The 6538-nt window shown below is 41.6% G+C and overlaps 1 pseudogene; it reads right to left on the bottom strand.

The window, feature by feature from the left end:
* Positions 1-1757: 1757 nt before the first annotated feature.
* On the bottom strand, positions 1758-1927 carry LOC102260530 (annotated as a pseudogene).
* Between the last annotated feature and the right edge of the window lie 4611 nt (positions 1928-6538).

The following is a 6538-nucleotide window of genomic DNA, read 5'->3' as shown; positions in this document are numbered from 1 at the left end:
TGCTTTTCTCTTTCCTTCTAGTTGTAGAATTTCCACTCAGCCAGCCTTCCTGTGGTTCTGGATGATGTCCGTTCCATCTTTTAGTTGTATTTTTGAAGTGGTTGTGCGAGGCAGCAATCTCCGGTGTTTACCTATGCAGCCATCTTGGTTTCCAACGGTCTTAGATATTTTTTTAAAGTCTCCTCAGACAAGGGCTCAGCATTCGGCATCGACCAGATCGACCCCTACTCAAATGTCGCTCTATCTTTGTTTTCTATTTTTCATTTTAGTTTTTACTTTCTGAAAGTTCCTCAATTTTATCTTCTTTTTATCTTCTTTTTTTCCCATTTATATTATACTTCTTAACTTCAATCCCCCTTGTTTTCTTCTTAAAGGTTCCTTTCTTATAGAATTTTCTTTCCAATAGTTGTTTTTCTTTAACCTTTATGTTCTGAGTTAGAGGCTTTCCTTGAATGTCTGATACACTTTTGTTGTCTGTTCTCAGAAGTCTAAGCAGCATTTGGGAAGCTCTGAGCTAGTGAATGGGGCTTATTTACTTTTTCACTGTAGGTGCTTCGGTGGTCTGTATTGGGGAACCTCTATTGTCAGTATCTTTAAGTAAAATTTCCTCTTGATCTGGACAGGTCCATAGTCTTAATTTCCAACCTCTTGTTTGGAGAGTAAACGTCTGCTACTATTTGGGGAGCAAAATGGGAAAGGGGGCTTTGGGAAGGATCATCTCAGGATTTAGGATTTAGTATACATTTGGCCACTGACTCTCCTCTTTTTGCTACAGCACCCAGGATCTTGCCTGTGCCTGGTATCCTGCTTAGAGAGCCTCTATTTTACCTTCTACGGAAAATAGCCTCCAGAGTTCCACTGGGGTTGGTGAGGGGTTGTCCTGAGCAAGGAGGGTGAGGAGAGTATCTAGGGGTTTAAATGTTCTTAACTGGTTTTCTTTCTATCATTTTAGCACCTGCCCTTCCTCTCTGCTTCACTGTTAGCTCCAGAGGCACGCATGTTGTCAGTTCCTGAGCCTTTTGAGGGTAAAGCAGGTTGGTTCTTGGCTTTCTTCCCACTTTCTAGCTTAAGGTTAAAGTATCTGTAGGCATTATCATAGATCCATCTGCTTTCTAGCTTCTAAAATGCGTTTGCTATCATCTCCTATTCTCACTGTTCTTAAAGACTTGTGTATTCTTTTAAATTCCTTTCCTAGGATTTGAGGAGGAAGCAAAATTAGATGCATATGTTCAATCTTAACCCTGAACCCAATTTTAAAAATGTTAATGAAGTCAAATGTATTTATCTTTGCCTCTATCATTTGTGCTATTTTTATATATATAGCAGAGGCCTGATGCATGAAATTCCTGCACTGGGGGGATTCCTTCAGCCCAGCCTGCGCCCTCTCTCAGTCCAGGGCTCTTGCAGTCTGGGACCTCTCACTCCTTACCACCCACCTACAGCGGAGGGAGGAGAGGCTCCCGCCGCCACCACTGTGCTTGCCAGCCATGAGCACAGCTTCTGGCTGAGCAGCCTTCCCACTGTGGGAGCACACTGACCAGCAGGGGGCAGCTCCTGCATTGAGCGTCTGCCCCCTGGTGGTCAGTGCTCATCATAGTGACCGGTCGTTCCACCAGTTGTCCCGCCATTTGATCGATTTGCATATTAGGGTTTTATTATATAGGATATATTAGAAGGGTTGCTGTTGTTTTATGTACAAAAAGATAGCCTTCTGTCATAAGGTTGATGTCTTGAATGACCCATTCATGGAAATTCACTTAGTCCAGCTTAATGACGCCTATGTCCTCACATACTGATGGAAACACTGGCTACACATGTTGAGGCCATATTTCCAGATCAGACCATGGCGGTTTGAACAGATGCGGTAAGAATGAGAACCATGGCCAAATTTCCTCAGATGGCTCCAGTAGAGTTATTGGTGACCCATCTTGCTCTCTCTATAGCAATGAGGCAAAAGTTTTTCTCAATATAATTTTGGTATTATCTTATTTAACCCTGGAAAGTAGGAAGGCAGGAATCATTATCTTACTTTTAAAAATGAAGAACCAAGGCTCTGAGAGTTTAAATGACTTGTCCAAGTTTATACAAGTAACACATTAGTTCTTGAGTCTGGACTAAATCCAGGTCTACTAACTCTAGGACAATACTAAGTGATGCCACTTCTTGATATTCTAAAACTAGTTTTATTTCTTTTTGTTTTTATTTCAAATTTTTTATTGTATTTACATCTTGAATTTTTATTGCCTTTTAGTCTGATTTGCACACCAATCTTTTCCTTATTAATATGTTGGTCTTATATTGATTACTGATAGAAAAATAGTGATGAACTCAAATCCCTCGATTGCCTGGCAGCAAAGAACAATCTTAAGAAAATAACTTCTAGATATTATTTGTTTATGTGGTTTCCTGAATCTCAGGCCTTACCTGTAAAATAGTAGTCCTCTGGGTCTTTGTATACCGCAATAAGAGAGCATGACAGAAAGATGAACCCAAGGAGGGAGATTTTGTGAAAGTGATACCTGAAGAGAGCTGAGGTTTTCCCCTAGGATCGTGTCTCACAAAACTAAAGAACGAAATCAAAGACCAGAAGATTTAAGCAAAAGCATGGAAAATGTATTGCAAGCATATTCAGACTCTCTGCACAGGAAGGGGGCCTAATAATGGGTTGCCACTGAAGCCTTTTAGTCTAGGGCAGTGGTCGGCAAACTGCGGCTCGGCAAACTGCGGCTCGGCAAACCGAGGCTCGCGAGCCACATGCGGCTCTTTGGCCCCTTGAGCATAGCTCTTCCACAAAATACTGGCTCTTCAACAAAATACCGACTTCTGCGCATGGGCCACGAAGTTTCAATCGCACTGTACGTGCGCGCCTGCACGTGGTATTTTGTGGAAGAGCCTCACTCAAGGGGCCAAAGAGCCGCATGTGGCTCGCGAGCAGCGGTTTGCCGACCACGGGTCTAGGGGATTATATATGTTACAAGCCTACTCTATATCTAACCTTGTGGCCACCTATTGATTCCCTCAATTATTCTTGCCCAGCAACGAACCTGGACTTCCCCTATTCCTACGCCTCAGTTCACCTTATTGTTGCAGCCCTTCCCTGGTTTCACATACCTCCAACTCTGAGTCTAAAAACATCGTTATTTCTGCAAGGTTGGTTTCTATGGTTAGGCTTGTTCATTGCCGTGTCTGCCCCTGACGACGTTCCATCTGCCTTTGTTTTCTACTGGCCCCTGCCCTATCTGCCTGCATGTCAATCTAACTCCTCTCAAAAGTCAAAGTTATTTATTTGATGGGCCTTAGTTATCTATACTAATAAAAGGGTAATACGCTAATTAGACCAGGAGACCGAACATCTTCTGGACATCTAACTTCCTTCCGGACAAAGCCATAGTGGTGGGGGCCGAGGCGGAGGCAATTAGGGGCTATCAGGCTGGCAGAGGAGTGCAGTTGGGGGCCATCAGGCCTGCAGGGGAGGGCAGTTGGGGGCCATCAGGACGGCAGGACAGGGCAGTTGGGGGCCATCAGGCTGGCAGTGGAGCAGTGAGGCAGTGATCAGGCTGGCAGGCAGGCAAGTGGTTAGGAGCCAGCGGGCCAGATTGTGAGAGGGATGTCTGACTGCCAGTTTAGGCCCCTGTGGGATGGAGCGTAAACTGGCAATCAGACATCCCCTGAGGGGTCCTGGATTGGAGAGGGTGTAGGCTGGGCTGAGGGCCCCCCCTCCCCACCGTGCACGAATTTCGTGCACCGGACCTCTAGTAGAATTATAATTTTAGGTAAAAAGGTCAATAGTTAAGTAATAAAGGGCTTCAAAGAAATAAATTACTGTGTTTAAAATGCCTTTCTAAACAAGATAAGGAAAATGAAGTAGGAGATTATTTAATTCTGGTGGCTACAAAAATAATATAAACAATGAGGGAGATGAAGCAAATGTCTTTTAACATTGTTATTCACTCTAATTACAAGATTCCCTTCCTATGTTTACTAATAGTTGTGGTGAAAACCAAGATTCATATGAGATAATGGAAAATACAGGATATCCAAAAAAAAACTATATACACACTTTGAATAATTATTCATTCCAATGGGTTAAATCTGAAAAGCAAGAAACATCTCTTGTGCTATCAGCTCATAAGTAAATTTTGGGGGGACATCCTGTATATATTGATCTCTGTTCCTCATTCCTGGCACACAGTTCCTAAAACCCTGGTAATTTCTTAAGTGAAAACAGCATTAGGAGCAACTTTTGTTTTAAAATTTGACCTCAGTTCCTGACACAAAAGTTCTTAAATAACTTGGAATTTCCTGGGTTTGGTAATGTCTTTTGTTCTAATGAGGTGACTCATGGTGAGCTTCTAAATGGGGGCTGGTCATCAGGGAGACCAAGTCACAATTAGAAACTAGATATTCAAGGGTTTATTCCAGGAAAAAGAGAGAACTGCAACCCAGAACATGCAGCCATGGCAAATTCACCACCACAAATAAAGAGGAAGTTCTTATATGGATGGTAAAAAGAAGGCTGTTGTGATAACTAGAGTTCTTACTTAGCTTCTTGACTAACATAGGAATGAGAGTTCCCTCTATAGGCCCTCCAGATTCCAATCTGGTTTAGGTCAACTATTAATTTTTTTTATATAACTTTCAGCCCCGTGCTCTCTTCTCCAGAAAGGGAAAAGGAACTGGAATTGACTTAATTATTGATCGTGCCTATGTGATGAAGCCTCCCTAAAAATCCAAAGGTATAGCCCTGGCTGGTGTTGCTCAATGGTTAGAGTGTTGACCTGAGCATCAAAGGGTTGCAGGTTTGATCCCTGGCCCCAGTTAGGACATGTGCAGGAGGCACATCAGTGTTTCTCTCTCTCCTCTCTCTCTTCTCTCTCTCTCTCTCTCTCTCTCTATCCCTCCCTCCCCTGCCCTTCCTTCCACTCTCTCTCTAAAAATCAATATCATGTTGTTATTGTTGTTGTTGTTGTTAAACCCTCCCCAAGGATATTTTGACTTTTTTTACTCAAGACTTCTGTGTTTTACTGCTGAACTAGGAGTACAGCAAAATAAATTGGGGAGTCCTTGAATAACAGCACCAGAGGAGACAGGAGACAGCAGTTTACATCGTAAGTAAGAGTCTTCCTTACCTAAGGAAAAGGAGCTCTTCCATACTCCAACCTGGCTCATTTGAATTCTACACTGGAATTGGGAGCCAAGGCCCAGGTAGTTATCTGAGCATTATTTAACATTGTTTTGTTCTCTAGGACTATATTTCCTTCAAGAAATCCAGGGAGTAATGTTAATGAAGGTAAATTATGGTCTTTGCAACTCATATTCCAATCATATATTTATCTAGAGATGTAACTACCCTATTTTGACATGTCATATATGTAAAAACAACATTAAAATACAATTAAAATGACATATAAGGTATTTAATGACACATAAGGGGGAAATGATACATATAGTACAGAACTCAATCATTAAGATTGTTTGCAGAAAAATTAATAACATGAGAAAAATACTTGTAATGTTAAATGAAAAATGTAGATACAATCTTGTATAATTGGTAATTGAATAAAGTGTTATTTTGATTGAATAAAGTGCGATTTTTACTTTCTTGAAGGTGGATAAAGAAACTAGAAGGGAATACATAAGAATACTGGCAGTGGTTTCCTCGAAGTATTGGAATTATGGGTGATGGCGTTTGGTGAAGATTTTTTAAATGCATTTCTGTACTCTTTAAATGTGCATGTGCTTTATTTATGATAACATAAATACTTCTTAAATGTCTGCAACTCTTGAAAAGTAATGTTTCAAGATAAATATGCTGCTAAATATTTTAAGAATTTACCTCATTTTAATATAAAGGATGAATCTGAAGGGCCAACATCTATAAAAAAGATGAGATATGTTCTGTGTCAGTGTAGGTAGGACAGTGATCAGCAGGTAACAGACACAGAAGAATAGATTTCAACTCAGTATAAGCAAGAGTTTTTTGATACTTAGGGAGGTCCTGGAATGGAATACAATAGGTTCTCTCAAGATGCTGCGCACTGGAAGTGGTCAAGCAGAGCCAGAGGGCTTTTTGCCCTAGCAGATGGTGAAGGGAGAAAGATGAGGAGACAGTGGGACCAGATGATCTCTAGTGCCCTTTTTACTGCTAACATTTTATCAATTTGTCATTCATTCACTTATTCATATGACCTCCAAGATGGCCCCCAATCATCCTTGCCTACTGATGGCCATGCCTTGTTTAATACCTCCCACATTGAAGGAGCTGATTCATGGAACCAATAGGATATTGTAGAAAGGAGGGAGTATGACTTCAGAGGCTAGGTCATGAAAGATATGGTGGCTTCTGCCTGCTCTTTCCTGAGTTGCTCACTGTGGAATAAGTCAGCTGCCACGTCATGAGGACACTAAAGCAGCCTGCAGAGGTATTGTAGAAAGGAGGGAGTATGACTTCAGAGGCTAGGCCATGAAAGATATGGTGGCTTCCGCCTTCTTTTTCCTGAGTTGCTCATTGCCACGTCATGAGGACACTAAAGCAGCC

Source organism: Myotis brandtii, unplaced genomic scaffold (assembly GCF_000412655.1).
Source record: "Myotis brandtii unplaced genomic scaffold, ASM41265v1 scaffold46, whole genome shotgun sequence".
NCBI lineage: Eukaryota > Metazoa > Chordata > Mammalia > Chiroptera > Vespertilionidae > Myotis > Myotis brandtii.
This window is presented reverse-complemented; position numbering and strand designations above follow the sequence as displayed.